Here is a 19,099-nt window from a genome sequence, read left to right as displayed (position 1 = left end):
GCCCTTCTCGTTCTGCACGACTGTGATGCCTCCCTTTTTGGGTACCACATGTACAAGACTTACCCATTTACTAACGGAGATCTGATAGATTATACCAGCTTCTAGCAGTTTAAGGACTTCCTTCTTTACCACCTCACTCATTACATGGTTGATTCTTCTCTGATGTTCTCTAGAAGGTTTTGAATCCTCCTCTAGCGAGATTCTGTGCATACACACGGATGGGCTTATACCTTTTAAATCAAAGATGTTGTACCCTAAGGCAAAAGGGTATCTTCGTAAAACATTCAAGAGTTGGTTTGTCTCGTCTTGGTTTAAGGTGACACTAACTATTACTGGGAAGTTCATTTCTTTATCCAAAAACTCGTATCTTAGGTTCTTGGGCAATTCCTTAAGTTCTTGAGCTGGGTTTCTGAGAGTTTGGTGAAAGGTCTGGAGTAAGGGCTAAACATTCGTTAGTGTGAGGTTCTGTTTCCTTTAGCTCGTCATCCTTTTCATTCGGGTTTAAAAATGGTTCGATCATAGGTTCTTCTTGATCAAATTCCCTTATGCATTCATCTATGATATCAATCGCGTAACATGTGTCTCCTATGATTGGTGCCATTAGGAACTTTGAAAGAATAAACTCTATCTTTTCATCTCCTACTTCAAAAGTTAATTTTCCTCTTTTAACATCTATTATAGCTCCGACTGTTGATAAAAATGGTCTACCTAAAAGGATAAGGATATCGTCGTCTTCCTTGATATCCATGACCACAAAGTCTGTCGGGATATAAAGTTGACCGATCCTAACGGGGATGTCTTCTAATATGCCCACAGGATACTTAACAGATCTATAGGCTAATTGGAGGGACATCTTAGTTGGTTGTAATTCTCCTAAGTTTAACCTTTTACATGCAACTAAGGGCATTAAACTCACACTAGCGCCTAAGTCTAGGAAAGCTTTGTCGATCACATGACTCCCTAGAATGCAAGGTATAGAAAAACTCCCAGGGTCTTTCTCCTTCTTAGCAAGTTTATTCTCGGAAATGAAGTTGCATTCCAAGGGTTTGGGATCGTCAAGCCTACGCTTGTTGGTTAAGATGTCTTTGAGAAATTTGGCGTAAGATGGAATTTGGGTGATGGCTTCGGTGAAAGGAATCTCTACATGAAGCGTCTCTATTACTTTTATAAAATTTTGGTATTGGTTATCGATTTTGGTTTGTTTAAGTCTTTGCGGATATGGGATTGATAGTTTGTACGGGGGTGGTGGTTTGTAAGTTTTATCCTTGGCTTCTCCTTCTTGGTCGGTTTGTTTTTCGGGTTCCACTGGTTCCTCTCCTTGGTTGTTAGGTATATTTTCTTTAGAAGCTTTGGACTCGCTCATTGTTGGGTTATAAGGCCCTTCGTAAGCAGTCCCACTTCGTAATGCGATAGCGTTATCTTTCCCTTGAGGGTTGAGTTGAGGTTGTCCAGGGAATTGTCCTCCAGGTGTAGTTTGCGGGGCTTGGTTTTGTGCTACCTGTGAGATCTGGGTTTCAAGCATCTTATTATGAGTAATTATCTGATCAACCTTAGTCCCTAATTACGTTATCAGTTTGTTTACGTGAATATTCTGGTTTAGGAATTCTTTATTTTGCTAAGTCTGGCCTGATATAAAGTTCTCTATGATCTTCTCAAGGTTAGGCTTATGGGGCACAACTTGCATAGGTTGATTTGGTTTTTGGGCTTGAAAACCTTGTGGTCTTTGAGGTGCAAAATTTTGGATAGGGTTCTGGTTTTTATAGGAAAAATTCGGGTGATTCTTCCATCCAGGGTTGTAAGTGTTTGAAAATGGGTTACCTTGGGCGTAATTCACTTGGTCGGTGTTCAGGTTGTTCAAAAGGTTACATTCTGCCGATTCGTGTCCTTTAGATCCACAAAGTTCACACTCTGTGTGAACTACCGTTGCGGTGTTAGAGTTTGTAGAAATATGTTCGACCTTAAGGGCTAAAGCGTCCATTTTCGCTTGCATCATGTCCATAGAACTTATCTCATGTATTCCACCTTGGGTCTCCTTTTTCTCTACTGATGCTCGTTTAGTTCCCCATTGGTAATGATTTTGGGCCATATCCTCAATTAGGTCATAAGCTCCAGGGTAAGGTTTGTTCATCAACGCGCCACCAGCGGCAGCGTCGATGCTCATCTTTGTGTTATAATGGAGTCCATTGTAGAAGGTATGAACGATCAGCCATTGTTCTAGGCCATGGTGTGGACAAACTCTTAACAACTCCTTGTATCTCTCCCAAGCTTCAAAAAGTGATTCTCCTTGGTTTTGAGTAAATCTAGTTATTTGGTTTTGTCATACGGTGAACTGGACCTTATTGGATTTGTAATCGCAATGTCGCGGTTAGCAAGAGTCGCCACCGACTTTTCTTTTATCCCATAAGGAAAGGTGGAAAAGAACAGGAAAGACCTTAATTTTAAATTCTTAGGTTCGGGAGGTACTTTATACAAAGGGAAGGTATTAGCACCCTTTGTATCCATGGTTATCCATGGGCTCTTAATTGCTCAATCATTTATGTTTTTTTTTTAGTTTGAAAAAGGTGGTTGAAAAGTGTATAAAAAGGCTTTGAAAACGAGATTTTAACTTTGTAATGATTCTTGCATGAATGTATACAAAGTGGTTATCTCGTATAGTTTTTTGAAAGTAGTTTAGAAAAATATAACTCGGCAATGATCCTAGTACGGATGTATGCTAAGTGGTGATTTTCTAAAAAGGATGTTTGAAAGGTGTGAGGTGTGAAAAGCATTTTTTTGTTATGAATGAGCAATTAAGGTTATACCTGTCCGAGGTCTTTCCGGGCATTTCCCATCCTTATGAGGGTAAAACTGTCCTTACTATTGAGAAGTAAGTAGTTTTATCCTGGGGATGTAGAAGGGTCATCGTAGGGTCATCGATAGGTCATTGAAGGCAACAGTTGTGAGGATACCTTAGCATTCGAAGGGACTATCATCATTTAACCGTAGGCTACACCGAAGGGTCATCGAGGGACAAAATCGTATTTTCGAAGGCAACATCCGAGGGACTATGATTTATTTTATGATGATTTAATCGAAGGGCCATTGCTAAGTGTATCCCCACATTCGTGGGACATGACCGTAATATCGAAATTGTGGGGTAATAAAGAGAGGTCCGATATCATTTATTTAAAGTCCATGTTTTAAGTTCATTAGGTAATTATGGTGATACCGCCTTAAATCGATACATTAAAATCAACACATTAAGGATCACTACATTAAAATTAATTAGGCAATCAATATGAATCTTCACATTAAAGTGAAACAATTTAGAATCCATCTCCATGAAAGCTTCCCATGCATAAAGCGGAGTACCTAGCCGGCTATTTCTTCGGAAGTATGCTAGCCTTTACACCATGAACACACGGATTAAAGCATCGAGATAAAATATAATTGGAAATTGCACCATAAGATAAATATAACAGCCAGGAATTTAAGCCAAATAATGCAGGATTATCATCAGGTAAACATGAAATGGGCAGCAAAAGGGCAAAGCAGCCCCTGGCCTGGTCGCCTCTGCTTCGCCTAGCGAAGGCTCAGCGAAGGCTCGCTGCGGGCTCGCCTAGCGAGGAGCTAGCGAGCGGCCACGGGTTTGAAATTTGAGAACATTAGGACCTCAACCTGCAACATGGCTTATGGCATCCAACACATAATTATATGGTTCAGTTTCACAATATTCAAGCACATTTAAATTCTCATGCAAAACTCCAAAATATTTATGAATTCAATTATAATATCCTCCACAAATTAAGAACATGAAGTGATACCATATGCCAAATGAGAGTACAAAACGATATCATATGCAAATTAAGACACTAAAGTGGTACCACATGCAAAATAAGGACACAAAGTGATAATCATATGTAGATTAAGAATCCTAAATCATATGCCAAGTAAGAAACTAAAGCGATAATAGTGAGGCAAACCTGTTTGCAAATCGAGTTGCAACCTTGAATTGGCGAGCCGGATTGAGTTGGGCGACGGTAGCTTCGGAGCGGGGAGCGGCCTTCAGGGTTTCCGCCTTCTGAACTCTTTGGGCCAGCAGGGTTTCGGTGCTAGGGTTTTCTCAGGATCTCTGTGTGAGTGTCTCCGGGTGAGTGAGTCCGCCTCTGTGTGTTTTTCGTGGCAGAAGAGCAGGTATTTATAGTAGTGGTAGTGGTGACCTAATGGGCTTAGAATGAGGTCCAAAGCTTCAAACTTTCGCGATCTTCGCTAGGCGAAGGAATTGCTCGCCTAGCGAGCAAACTAGGTCTGGGCTTTTTCCTGGATCCAACGCTTCGCTGGGCGAGTGGCATGATGCAATGTTCGCTAGGCGAAGGAGCTGCTCGCCTAGCGAGCCAGTTATTTTGGGCCGCCTGTGGATTGGGCCTGTTGTGAGTGGGCTTTTGTCCATTTGATATCAGTGCCTTGCAGAACAAGTCAGAGGGTCTTGGAAAATGCTTTGTAATATCGACGGGCAAATTTTGGGGTATGACAGCTGCCCCTGTTCAATATTCTCGAACCGAGAGAGTAGAATGGCATGTGCCATTCGTGGTCTGGAGGTGAAAGATTATTGAACACTTAGAATGCCCCAAAAATTTGCACTTGTCCATTTGTCTTGACGGAGATGGGCTTAAAGATGCCATCCAAGAAACTTGCTGAGGAGATTTCCAGATTGTGTCGTACGTTAGACGATATCTAGAGACATGGGTGTCACACCGGGTCATACATCAGACCGTATAGTGAATCCTCCATTATGCTGTTGACTTCGCTGGGGAGTCAGAGTATGCTATACTGCTGGGGATAAGGGATCAGAATGGATCATACGTTAGACCGTGTCTGAGTCGCAGAATGAGCCGTACGTTAGGATGAAGCTGCTGAAAAGGGAGTAGTCGTATACTAGACTACCATTCAGGAATGTACCTGTCCGAAGGTAGCACCTGAGAAAGGGAGTAGCCGTATACTAGACTACCATTCAGGAATGTACCTGTCCGAAGGTAGCACCTGAGAAAGGGAGTAGCCGTATACTAGACTACCATTCAGGAATGTACCTGTCCGAAGGTAGCACCTGAGAAAGGGAGTAGCCGTATACTAGACTACCATTCAGGAATGTGCCTGTCCGAAGGTAGCACCTGAGAAAGGGAGTAGTCGTATACTAGACTACCACTCAGAAATGTACCTGTCCGAAGGTAGCATCTGAGAACTTGACGGTCTAACTTGGTCGTACATTAGACTGTATTTGAGTGGTTGAAGGTCAGAATGGATCGTACGCTAGATCGTATCTGAGTTGTTGAAGGTCAGAATGGATCGTACGCTAGATCGTATCTGAGTTGTTGAAGGTCAGAATGGATCGTACGCTAGATCGTATCTGAGTTGAAGGAGTCATATGTTGAGAAGAATCAGGATGAACCGTACGCTAGGCTATATCTGATAGTATTTGCAATGAATATTTGGGATGGGCTTATAGATGCCATCGTTAGGAGGATGTCAGAATGAATGTTGACATGGAGTATATCTGAAAGATGTAGTTGAATCCTGAATGTAACTGATAAGGATGTCCGTCTGAATGGACCTTTGTTTTGACTATGTCAGGAGGATAATTGACCTGAAAAATAAAGTTAGCTTCATGCCATGTCATGATGCATGAGATGCAAATGTTGTATGCATGCGTATGCTGTGAAATGATGTAATGAGTGAATTATGCGTCTGGAATAAATGAGAGCATTGTATACATGTATATGTTATGAAATGATGTAATGTATATGATGCGGAACGAAAATGGTATGTAGGTATGTGATGTGAAATGATGTAATGAATGCACTATGTGTCTGAAACGTTCTTCCAGGGGACTCTACTGGGGAAACAAATCTCAGTCTTCGGGTCGGAGATATTTGTATTGATGACCCTGTCTCAGCTGGGGGATTTGATTTCTGTCTGATGGTAGAAACATTCGACAGAGCCTGGCTGGGGATAGAAGAGATGACCAATTCGTCTAGTGATGCCCATTTCTTCTGGGGAATAACTGGCTTAGCCGGGGAATCGAATTAGCAACAGATTCATTGGGAAGCGTGATTAGACCTTCTCCTCGATCCTGAAGTCGTGTAGTAATTGCTATTACTATTCTAGGCATGCATTTTTGGTAAACATTGATCATATTCAAGTGCATAAATCAATTCAAAGTAAATCAATGGACGTTTACGCAAACAAAACAGAAAAGGTAAAACAAAAGCATCTTTTTGGAAATGAAATTGTATTGATTTTGAAAGAGGGCCTATAAATAGGCAATTTGAGTACAAGGAGACAGAAATCCTAGTAAGAGGAAATTGTCCAGACAACAAAAAGAAAGCTATGCAGAATAAGCCCTATTGATTTTGACTCCACTACTGTCATTATGTCTTCAAGCATCTCATCTCCTGCTGTCGGATAGAGGTGATTGGCTTGTTCAGCCCCTTGAACTTGGGTGAAGGTGGCAGAGAACGGGACATAGTCATACGCTTTAATCCCTAATTTTTGCCTGGACCGCCTTTTCAGGTTTTCAGTCCACCGGGATACCCCTTTTTGCCCAAGCCGCCTTTTCAGGTTTTCGACTTGCCGGGTATACGTCTTTATATATTTATCCCTAACTTTTGCCCGAACCCTTTTGGTTCGCCGGGATGCCCTTACTTTTGCCTAGGTACGTCGACCTAGCGGGTCTCTTTTATGCGTAGTATTTTTTAACTATGTCAGCGTTCACAGGATGCGGGAACTCTTCGCCATCCATTGTAGCAAGCATCATGGCTCCACCGGAGAATACCTTCTTAACCACAAATGGTCCTTCGTATGTGGGAGTCCACTTGCCTCTGGGGTCACCTTGTGGTAGAGTGATACGCTTGATCACCAAGTCGCCTACCTGATACACCTGTCTCTTGACCCTTTTGTTAAATGCTTGGGTCATGCGCTTCTGGTATATCTGCCCGTGACAAACAGCCGCAAGTCTCTTCTCATCAATCAAGTTTATTTGGTCGAGCCGAGTCTGAATCCATTCATCCTCGTCTAAGCCCGCCTCTTTCATGATTCTTATAGAAGGAATCTGGACTTCCACTGGTAAAACAGCTTCCGCTCCGTAGACTAAAGAGAAAGGAGTTACCCCTGTCGAAGTGCGTACTGAAGTGCGATAACCATGGAGAGCAAATGGTAACATCTCATGCCAGTCTTTGTACGTTACCGTCATCTTTTGTATGATCTTCTTGATGTTCTTATTAGCAGCCTCCACGGCGCCATTCATCTTTGGCCGGTACGGAGAAGAATTATGATGCTTTATTTTGAACTGCGTGCAGAGTTCAGTAATCATCTTGTTGTTCAAATTAGTACCATTATCAGTGATAATTCTTTCAGGGATGCCATATCGACAAATAAGACTATTCTTGATGAACCGTGCCACCACATTCTTGGTGACAGAAGCGAATGAGGCTGCCTCTACCCACTTTGTGAAGTAATCAATAGCGACGAGAATGAAGCGATGTCCATTAGAAGCCGTAGGTTTAATCTCTCCAATCATATCGATGCCCCACATTGCAAAGGGCCAAGGCGCTGTTAACACGTTCAATGGAGCAGGAGGTACATGTACTTTATCCGCATAGATCTGACACTTGTGACAGGTTCTGGAGTGATGGTGGCAATCAGCTTCCATGGTAGACCAATAATACCCTGATCTCAGAATCTTCTTGGCCATGGTATGTCCATTAGGATGAGTCCCAAAAATACCGTCATGCATGTCTTCCATAATCTTTTCCGCTTCCTTTTTATCCACACAGCGAAGCAAAGTTGAATCATGATTACGTTTGTACAATACTCCATTACTCAGAAAGAATTTAGCGGAGAACTTCCTCAGGAATTTTTTGTCCTTGATGGATGCCCCTTCAGGGTATTCCTGAGTCTCTAAATATCTTCTTACGTCGTGGAACCAAGGTTTCTCCTGTACCTTCTCAGCGTTAAGTCCATAACAGTATGCTGGTTCATCTAACCGTCCAATGGTAACCATGGGAGCTTCACCGTCCCATCTGACTCTGAACATAGATGACATGGTAGCTAATGCGTCTGCCAACTGATTCTCCTCTCGTGGAATATGTTCAAATGTAATCTCTTCAAAGTATGGGATTAATGTCATCATCCGCTCTCGATAAGGGATGAGATTTGGATGTTTAGTCTCCCATTCTCCGTTGATCTGACTGATTACCAAGGCCGAATCTCCGTACACACTCAAAAGCTTGATTCGCCAATCTATAGCAGCTTTGAGTCCAAAAATACATGCTTCATACTCAGCCATATTATTGGTACAATGAAAACATAGTCTAGCTGTGAAAGGCGTATGGTGACCCTTGGGAGAAATGAGTACAACCCCAACACCATGGCCCAATGCATTAGAAGATCCATCAAAGACCATAGTCCATCGGGATCCCCATTCGGATCCCTCATCTGGTTTAGGTTTTTCATTATCAGCAACAAACATGACATCCTCATCTGGGAACTCAAAATTCATAGATTGGTAATCATCCACCGCTTGATGAGCCAAATGATCAGCCAACACGCTTCCTTTGATTGCTTTCTGGGAAGTGTACTGGATATCGTACTCTGTTAAGATCATCTGCCATCTCGCTATTCTTCCGGGGAGAGCGGGCTTCTCGAACATGTATTTGATGGGATCCATCCTAGAAATCAACAAAGTGGTATGATTCAACATATACTGTCTTAGTCGGCGAGCAGCCCAGGCCAAAGCACAGCAAGTTCTCTCGAGCAGTGAGTATCTTGTTTCACAGTCGGTAAACTTTTTGCTCAGGTAGTATATGGCATGCTCTTTTCGACCAGACTCGTCATGTTGCCCCAATACGCACCCCATTGAATTTTCTAACACGGTCAAATACATGATTAGAGGTCTTCCTTCAACTGGTGGTATCAAAATTGGAGGTTCCTGGAGGTAGTTCTTGATTTTGTCAAAAGCTTCTTGGCATTCATCATTCCATGTCATCTCTTGATTTTTCCTCAGTAATTTGAAGATGGGTTTGCAGGTAGCGGTCAAGTGGGAGATAAATCGAGCAATGTAGTTCAAGCGTCCCAAGAAACCTCTGACTTCTTTCTCCGTACGGGGAACTGGCATTTCTTGAATAGCTCTCACTTTAGCCGGGTCAACCTCAATTCCTTTACCACTGACAATAAAGCCTAAGAGTTTACCGGATCTTACTCCAAAAGTGCATTTGTTCGGATTCAATCTCAACTTGTACTTCTTCAGCCTCTCGAACAGTTTGTATAAATGATCGAGATGCTCTTCTTCAGTATGAGATCTAGCTATCATGTCATCCACATATACCTCTATCTCATGATGAATCATATCATGGAACAAAACCACCATAGCACGCTGGTATGTTGCCCCGGCGTTCTTTAGACCGAACGGCATTACTTTGTAACAGAAAGTGCCCCATTGCGTCACAAACGTAGTTTTCTCCATGTCCTCAGGTGCCATCTTAATCTGGTTATAACCCGAGAATCCATCCATGAATGAGAATACTTTGTGTTGAGCGGTGTTATCTACCAGAACATCAATGTGCGGGAGTGGAAAGTCGTCTTTGGGACTTGCTTTATTCAGGTCTCGGTAATCTACGCACATTCGCACCTTACCATCCTTCTTTGGCACTGGCACCACATTAGCAACCCATTGAGGATAGGAAGTAACGGCTAGGAAACCGGCATTGAATTGTTTCATAACCTCGGCTTTGATTTTCTCAGACATTTCGGGACGCATGCGGCGAACCTTTTGCTTGACAGGACGGCAGTCTTCCTTCGTAGGCAGCCGATGCACCACTATATTAGTATCCAACCCAGGCATGTCTTCATAAGACCAGGCGAAAACCTCTACATAGTCATGCAACATCCGAACCAATCTTTCCTTGACACTGCTTTCCAATCCTGCTCCTATTTTGACTTCTTTTCTGTCTACCTCAGTACCCAGATTTACAATTTCGAGGGACTCTTCATGCGGCTGTATAGTCCTTTCCTCTTGCAGTAACAATCTGGCAAGCTCTCCAGGGACTTCACAATCTTCCTCACTTCCATCTTCGGCTTGGTAGATTGGATTTTCAAAGTCATAATGAACAGTAGCGGAATTATTATCAATAGGATCCAGAGTGAGTACGGATCTGCAATTTGTTACGTGAGTGTGTGTAAGAAAGCATAGCTTGTTTGAAAGACGACAGGAAAAAATAAAGAGCGCAACATTTGAATGCGAAAATGTCCATTGATTTATTGAATATGAAAATATGCTTATGAAATGACAAAACCCTTAACAAATTAGCTATTGTGCCCCGGGTATAGACACGATGCTTTAAGAAGTTCAATTAGAATTTGCAATGCTAAATAGACAATAACAATTACTCCTGACTAAAGGAGATCGGGATAGTGTCTTCAGCCTTCCAATTATTGAGTCCGTCACCAATCGTTGGGAAGATCCAGCTATCTAAGTCGCAATCACTGTCAGCCTCTTCTACAACATTGATTTGATCTTTGACCATCTTTTCAGAGCTAAATCCCAGACCAAATTTATCAGACTTGTAGGGTATGTTGATCAGTTGACCCCAGCTAGTACAGCCACCATTTTCAACTACAGCTTGAGCATCTTTCAGAGAAATCATAGCAGGAGGAGCACGAGTAACCTTGGGCATACAGGGAGTTGGCTTAAGGACAGGATCGGGCGGGGAAACCACTTCAAATGACTGAGTTGGAGTCTCGAAGAATTCACCATCCATTTCGACGTATCTGAAGGTATGCACACTACTGACAATGTATTCTTCTTCCCCACACACAGTGACGATCTTACCCTCTATTGGATACCTCAGCTTTTGATGGAGAGACGAAGCTACAGCACCTGCCTCATGAATCCAAGGGCGCCCCAATAGGCAGGAGTAGGCAGGACGAATGTTCATTACATAAAAGGTAGTGTTGAAAACCTGAGGTCCTATCTTGATAGGGAGAACAACTTCACAGTGGACAACACTCTTTGCACCATCGTAAGCCCGCACCACAATGTCACTAGGCTTCAGTTCAACGCTCTTGCAGTCAAGTTTCTCGAGCACGGCTTTCGGTAACACATTCAAAGAAGAGCCATTATCGATCAGCACATGAGACAGGGTGATCCCTTTACACTCAATGGAGATATGCAGGGCCTTATTATGGTCCTTTCCCGCTGGTGTCAGGTCAGCATTGGAAAAACCTAGGCCACCGTCGACAGTCAGATTAGCAACATAATTTTCGAACTGATCGACGGAGGTCTCCTGAGGTACATGGGCAGTCTTCAGGAATTTTATCAAGGCATTGGCATGAGATTCAGAAGACAACAACAAGGACAACATCGAGATTTTGGAAGGAGTGTGCCCCAACTGCTCTACCACATCAAAATCACTCTTGCGGATGATTTTCAACACTTCTTCCATTTCTCGTTTGGCAACGTCTTCAGTAGTATCTTCGACAGGTGTCTCTGACTGAGAAGGATTGACTGGTTCCTTTCCTCGAGTCTCAGGAGCTGGGGGTGAGATTTCTGGAGAGAAGATCCTTCCACTTCGAGTAACTTTACTAGTCCCAACAATGTCATTAGGATTAGCAGAGTCACCAACTTGCTTTACGCCATGGATGTAAACCTCACCTCCATAATTCCATGGAATGGCCTTGCTTGAGGAGTACGGTATTGGGCCAGGTGCAGTAATGATCAGGGGAACTACCTTGGGTTCAGCAATGATCTTCACAGGTGCCCTGGGAGCGGTAATCTTAACCGGAACTTTGGACCTTGCAATCATAGATATTTCTTCAATAGGGTTTTCCGTTTTAGAAACCCTTTCAAATAGAATTGTACTGTCGTCCATCAGCCGTTGAATGCCATTTTTCAATTTCAAGCAGTCCTCGGGCCAAAGTGTGCAGAGATTGCAATCTTCAGTACAACCTGGAAATAAACCAGCTTGCGATAAATTCCGCTTTATGATCGGGAGAGGAGATGTTAAGTCCGCTACAGTAGTGATGAGAGAATCGTCATTGAGAGCATTAACAGCCTTGTCATGATTAGGCATAGGTGCATTGATGACATTAGGAGTCTCCGGAGGCTCGAACTCAATTTCCCCAGCATCGATCATGTCCTGAATCTTATTCTTCAACAGCCAACAATCATTTGTATCATGCCCGGGGCTATCGGAGTGATATGCAGACCTGGCATTGGGATTGTAACGAGGCGAAGCAGTGTTGACATTTGCAGGAGGACCTCTGAGAGTGATTAGGTTTACCTTCAGCATACTTTGCAGTGCTTGTGCTAAAGTCATATTGAGCTTGGTAAACTGCCTTCTTGGTCTGTCTTGTCTTTGCTGGAAGTTTTGAGCTGGCGGGGCTGCGATCGTTACTGCTCCAATGGCATGGTCACCGATTTTCTTATTATGATTCTTTTGACCATACACAGCATTCGATTCGTTCTTCCCATGGTAGGACTTTTTACTGCTTGTAAAGGTAGCTGCCTGTAATTTTCCACTTCGAATGCCGCTCTCCACCCGTTCACCTGTCAGTATAAGTTCAGTGAAACCTGATGAAGAACTCCCCAGTAGGTGGCTGTAGAATGGGCCAGTCAGAGTACCCATGAACAGGTCTACTAATTCTCGGTCAGTCATAGGGGGTTTGACCCTGCCGGCCAAATCTCTCCATTTCTGAGCATACTCTTTGAAGCTTTCTTTAGATCCCATGGCCATATTCTGCAACTGTAGCCGAGTAGGTGCTAATTCAGAATTATACTGGTAGTGCTTGTAGAAAGCTGTTGCTAAATCAGTCCATGTGCGGATGTTAGAGCTCTCAAGCTGATAATACCACTCTAACTGTGTGCCAGATAGACTCTCTTGGAAGAAATGGATCCACAGTTTCTTATCAATGGTATGCGGCTGGATCTTTCTCACATAAGCCCTTAGATGCATCTGAGGACAAGACGCACCATCGTACTTATTGAAAGTGGGGATTTTGAATTTGCGAGGAATGGTCACATCGGAGACCAGACCCAAACTTTCGAAATCCAGACCAGGTGTCTTCTGACCCTCCATGGCTAGCATGCGTTCTTCCAGCAATTTGTACTTATCATCTCTTGGAGAGTACTGTTCATTTTCATACTCCTCATCATCATCCTCAGGGTTAGAGAAATCAACATTCTCCTCCTCTGAATCATTTTCCGCCCCCTCTTCTGGGCCATTCGGGATTCCAAATTTGATTCCCGTAGCCTGTCCTTTACGCCTTCTTCCCGGGTTAATGAAACTCACAGCTTTCTTGTCCTTCTTCTTTTCGGCCAAAAGAGCCTTCAGTTCCTCCTGCCCCTTGGATAAGCTTAGCATCATCTCCTTGAATTGAGCATTCTGAGTCTGGAGATCTTTGACAGTTTGTTCGAGATCCATTTTTCTGTTTAAGAGGCAGACCGTGAGAATATGGTCCTTTAGAACACCTGTTATGCAATGTTATGTTATGCGATGCAATGTATGAAATGTTTTCAAGGACTTTTGGAATTTAACTTTGCGTAAATCACCAACAAGGGAGAAATGTTTATTGCTAAATTTTTTTTTGATCAATGTTCATTACAAAAGGCATAATAGTAAAAATACAAAGCTCAAGTCTCCCAGGGGCGACTTCTTTTCGGGCGAAGATATGCATTGAGTCTTCATTCCTCATTAAGCTGACTGGTGAGCTCTAACACTTTCTTCCTTTCTGCATTGAACTGAGCTTCGAAAGTATCTCTCTCTTCTCTCAACTGGGTCCAGGATCTTTTCAATTCCTCAACATCAGTAGGCATATCTGGATAAGGAATGATCTGGGAAGTAGCTCCTTCGGCCTCTGATTCAACAGTCAATGGTCCGACTGCAAGATATGGCATGACAAGTTCGCGAGCTCTGGCGCGCACCCATCTGAGATAAGGCTCCATAGGAATAGAATTTTTCTTTCCTAAATTGCTTCTTCTCACCATGCCCCAAGCTCGTACAAACCTTTGGCGGAGACCTTGAGAGTCATTGTCATAGTCAAACACTGTACCTTGAATAATCATTTCATGTGGACCATCTCTTCGAGCATGCCCAAACTGACGTAGGGCTAAGGCAGGATTATAAGTAATACCTCCCCTTATCCCCAGGAGTGGTACATTAGGGAATTCTCCACAACGGTCGATGAGGGTGACGTTTTCTCTGAGATTGGAACACCAACGGATGTCTGAATGGGAGAGTGCCATTGTCCTTTGAGACCATTTCAGATTTTGATCATTCTTCAAGACTGATTGAGGGAGGTGCGAAATAAACCACCCAGACAACAAAGGTACGCAGCACATGAGAGTCCCTTGCCTCCTCATAGTACGAGTGTGAAGGGAATGCAAGACGTCTCCAAGCAAGGTAGGCACAGGATTATGTGTGAGGAATATCTTAATAGCATTCACATCTATGAATTGGTCCGGATTAGGGAATAGCACCAAACCATAGATTAGCAATGCTAAAACATCTTCAAAAGCATGGACATTCACAACTTTTAGGAATTCTCGGGCCTTACTTATCAGGAATTTGGCAAGTAGACCTTTCGTTCCACTCCTTGTTACCCAATTGGTCTCAATGTCAGATTTTGTCATGCATAAAGCGGCGGCAACTTCTTCAGACTTTGGCATCTTTTCTAAACCACTGAAAGGTATTTGGTCCAGGATAGGTATCCCGAGCAGCTGGGAGAATTCTTCTAATGTGGGTACCAACTGATAATCTGGGAAAGTGAAGCAATGATGTTTAGGATCTAAGAACTGGAATAGGACTCTCATCATATCTTCTTTGAAACCAGCGGTAACTAAGTTGAGAAGATGACCATGTTTCTTGTTGAACTGAGCATGATCGGGAAGTTCTAACACCAAATCCTTGAGTTGAGGAGAGATCGTTATAAGATTGATCCGGATAGTCTTCCTGGAAGCCATAACCTGTTCAACAGAGCAAAGCTAAAATCCTAAGTCCTTGAAATGGTTAGTATGATGCCATGATGTTATGATGTTATGATGTTATGCAAGCGCAAGCATGTCACACAACAATTATTCCTAGGTTTTAAGGCTTGCATGAGTTCCATAGGTAAGTACCCTCCCCATTGAAGTTTGGTTGGTTCAACCTGTCCTAGAATAGTAACCGGGTTCTAGAAGGATCTCAGATCATCGACCTTTCTTTAGGTCCACTTCAGTGCAACACCAAGTGGTTGACCGAAGCTTCCCTAAAGTCCAATCTCAAAGAGTGTAGTATCGAGTATCAACCAACCTCAGTCGGAACCGAAGCCAGTTATCTCACTACTTTCTAATGGCTAGGATGAGTCAATTAGGGTTCTAAAGGTCTGGTTAATGCTTTGATGACACCACGCGGAAGCCAAATTTTTCCTCAAGTAACATGAGGAACATCAGGACAACCAAAGTGTCACATTAACCGTAGCTATCATTTTAACCATTCCAGTATACGCCGGATAGTCGCGATGATCTATTGCTACTTACCTAAGGTACACTAGATCCGGGTGTAGGATCTTTCACTCAAAGCCCCCCTTAAAAGAAGGAACAATAAAACATAAATGATTTTTTTTTTTTTTTTTTTTTTTTTTTTTAAGATGGACCTCTCTTTGTATGTCCCCAGCAGAGTCGCCAGTTCTGTCATACGGTGAACTGGACCTTATTGGATTTGTAATCGCAATGTCGCGGTTAGCAAGAGTCGCCACCGACTTTTCTTTTATCCCATAAGGAAAGGTGGAAAAGAACAGGAAAGACCTTAATTTTAAATTCTTAGGTTCGGGAGGTACTTTATACAAAGGGAAGGTATTAGCACCCTTTGTATCCATGGTTATCCATGGGCTCTTAATTGCTCAATCATTTATGTTTTTTTTTTAGTTTGAAAAAGGTGGTTGAAAAGTGTATAAAAAGGCTTTGAAAACGAGATTTTAACTTTGTAATGATTCTTGCATGAATGTATACAAAGTGGTTATCTCGTATAGTTTTTTGAAAGTAGTTTAGAAAAATATAACTCGGCAATGATCCTAGTACGGATGTATGCTAAGTGGTGATTTTCTAAAAAGGATGTTTGAAAGGTGTGAGGTGTGAAAAGCATTTTTTTGTTATGAATGAGCAATTAAGGTTATACCTGTCCGAGGTCTTTCCGGGCATTTCCCATCCTTATGAGGGTAAAACTGTCCTTACTATTGAGAAGTAAGTAGTTTTATCCTGGGGATGTAGAAGGGTCATCGTAGGGTCATCGATAGGTCATTGAAGGCAACAGTTGTGAGGATACCTTAGCATTCGAAGGGACTATCATCATTTAACCGTAGGCTACACCGAAGGGTCATCGAGGGACAAAATCGTATTTTCGAAGGCAACATCCGAGGGACTATGATTTATTTTATGATGATTTAATCGAAGGGCCATTGCTAAGTGTATCCCCACATTCGCGGGACATGACCGTAATATCGAAATTGTGGGGTAATAAAGAGAGGTCCGATATCATTTATTTAAAGTCCATGTTTTAAGTTCATTAGGTAATTATGGTGATACCGCCTTAAATCGATACATTAAAATCAACACATTAAGGATCACTACATTAAAATTAATTAGGCAATCAATATGAATCTTCACATTAAAGTGAAACAATTTAGACTCCATCTCCATGAAAGCTTCCCATGCATAAAGCGGAGTACCTAGCCGGCTATTTCTTCGGAAGTATGCTAGCCTTTACACCATGAACACACGGATTAAAGCATCGAGATAAAATATAATTGGAAATTGCACCATAAGATAAATATAACAGCCAGGAATTTAAGCCAAATAATGCAGGATTATCATCAGGTAAACATGAAATGGGCAGCAAAAGGGCAAAGCAGCCCCTGGCCTGGTCGCCTCTGCTTCGCCTAGCGAAGGCTCAGCGAAGGCTCGCTGCGGGCTCGCCTAGCGAGGAGCTAGCGAGCGGCCACGGGTTTGAAATTTGAGAACATTAGGACCTCAACCTGCAACATGGCTTATGGCATCCAACACATAATTATATGGTTCAGTTTCACAATATTCAAGCACATTTAAATTCTCATGCAAAACTCCAAAATATTTATGAATTCAATTATAATATCCTCCACAAATTAAGAACATGAAGTGATACCATATGCCAAATGAGAGTACAAAACGATATCATATGCAAATTAAGACACTAAAGTGGTACCACATGCAAAATAAGGACACAAAGTGATAATCATATGTAGATTAAGAATCCTAAATCATATGCCAAGTAAGAAACTAAAGCGATAATAGTGAGGCAAACCTGTTTGCAAATCGAGTTGCAACCTTGAATTGGCGAGCCGGATTGAGTTGGGCGACGGTAGCTTCGGAGCGGGGAGCGGCCTTCAGGGTTTCCGCCTTCTGAACTCTTTGGGCCAGCAGGGTTTCGGTGCTAGGGTTTTCTCGGGATCTCTGTGTGAGTGTCTCCGGGTGAGTGAGTCCGCCTCTGTGTGTTTTTCGTGGCAGAAGAGCAGGTATTTATAGTAGTGGTAGTGGTGACCTAATGGGCTTAGAATGAGGTCCAAAGCTTCAAACTTTCGCGAGCTTCGCTAGGCGAAGGAATTGCTCGCCTAGCGAGCAAACTAGGTCTGGGCTTTTTCCTGGATCCAACGCTTCGCTGGGCGAGTGGCATGATGCAATGTTCGCTAGGCGAAGGAGCTGCTCGCCTAGCGAGCCAGTTATTTTGGGCCGCCTGTGGATTGGGCCTGTTGTGAGTGGGCTTTTGTCCATTTGATATCAGTGCCTTGCAGAACAAGTCAGAGGGTCTTGGAAAATGCTTTGTAATATCGACGGGCAAATTTTGGGGTATGACAGGTTTCGAAGAACAACAGTCTTACTAGGGGAAAATATCTAGCAAGGAATACTCTCCTAAGGTCTTCCCAGGTAGTTATTGAGTTAGATGGAAGTGAATCTAACCACGAACGTGCTCTATCTCTGAGGGAGAAAGGAAATAATCTTAAACGAATCACATCAGGTGAAGCACCGTTGGATTTAAAGGTGTCGTCCAGTTGGATAAAGACTTTTAAATGTTGATTTGGGTTCTCAGTAGCGAGACCCGCGAATTGGTTCTGTTGCACTAATTGCAGTAAAGAAGGTTTTAGTTCGAAATTGTTGGCAGGAATGAGGGGGTTTACTATACTAGAACTAGGTTCCTCGTTAGAAGGTTGGGCAAATTCCTTAAGAGGTCTCCGGTCGCGATTCTCGGCCATATCTTTCTTAATTCGGACGAGTAAGAGGCGTGTACGAGTGTAACGTTCGGGTTTCGCTAAAGGATCTACTAAATTTCCGGTACTACGGGTTCTTCGAATTTACCGGCTAATAATGCCTTAGTCTAGAGGTGTAACAACAGGGTACGAAATTTGACGAAGTTGGTCCCCGGCAACGGCGCCAAAAACTTGATCACTGTATTCGCAAGTGCACGAATCGCGTCAGGGTAATATAAAAGATTATCGATCTCACACAGACCAAATCGTCAATCTATCAATTACTATTATTACGATGTTTATCTAAGGTGGTACAAATGAGATATTGATGTCGCAAAATAACAGTAAATAAAGAAAATGATAAATACAGTGCAGATAAAGATAGGCTTGAATGTATTTCACGTCAGTTAAACGATGCTTTGATTGTCTAAATAGAACTACTTATGGGGCAATATTTTCTACTGTTGAAAATAATCCATTTAACAGGAACTGTCGCTTTCGCGTATTCAGAACCGAGTTTACCCTTAAATTAAGGCCTTTCATTGTCACTTATAAAAGGTGCGCAGAACGCTAAAGTAGTAAAACTATTTTTAAGAAATAAGACTCGTAAGCTTAGTTGAAAAGTGATTTTGATTCGAAAGATTTCCTAAGGAGTTTCCTGATTTTAAATCTATCAACGCGTCCGAAAACAGTTTCAAAAATCGTTTTTCCTTAAAGTGATAGAAATTCCTAGTTAACTAAGCCAGAGTGCTTTCTCACTCCTTGAGTAGTTAAAATTAACCAAGTTTGTTTCAGAAAACTCGAATTAAAAATCAAA

The 19,099-nt window shown here is 42.5% G+C and overlaps 1 non-coding gene across 1 annotated transcript; it reads left to right on the top strand.

The window, feature by feature from the left end:
* The first annotated feature begins 2,216 nt into the window (after nt 1-2,216).
* LOC127099601 (small nucleolar RNA R71) lies at nt 2,217-2,321 on the top strand. The gene has a single exon (XR_007794085.1). It is a non-coding gene; the product is annotated as a small nucleolar RNA R71 (small nucleolar RNA).
* The last annotated feature ends 16,778 nt before the right edge of the window (nt 2,322-19,099 follow it).

This window comes from Lathyrus oleraceus, chromosome 6, assembly GCF_024323335.1.
Source record: "Lathyrus oleraceus cultivar Zhongwan6 chromosome 6, CAAS_Psat_ZW6_1.0, whole genome shotgun sequence".
Lineage (NCBI taxonomy): Eukaryota > Viridiplantae > Streptophyta > Magnoliopsida > Fabales > Fabaceae > Lathyrus > Lathyrus oleraceus.
This window is presented reverse-complemented; position numbering and strand designations above follow the sequence as displayed.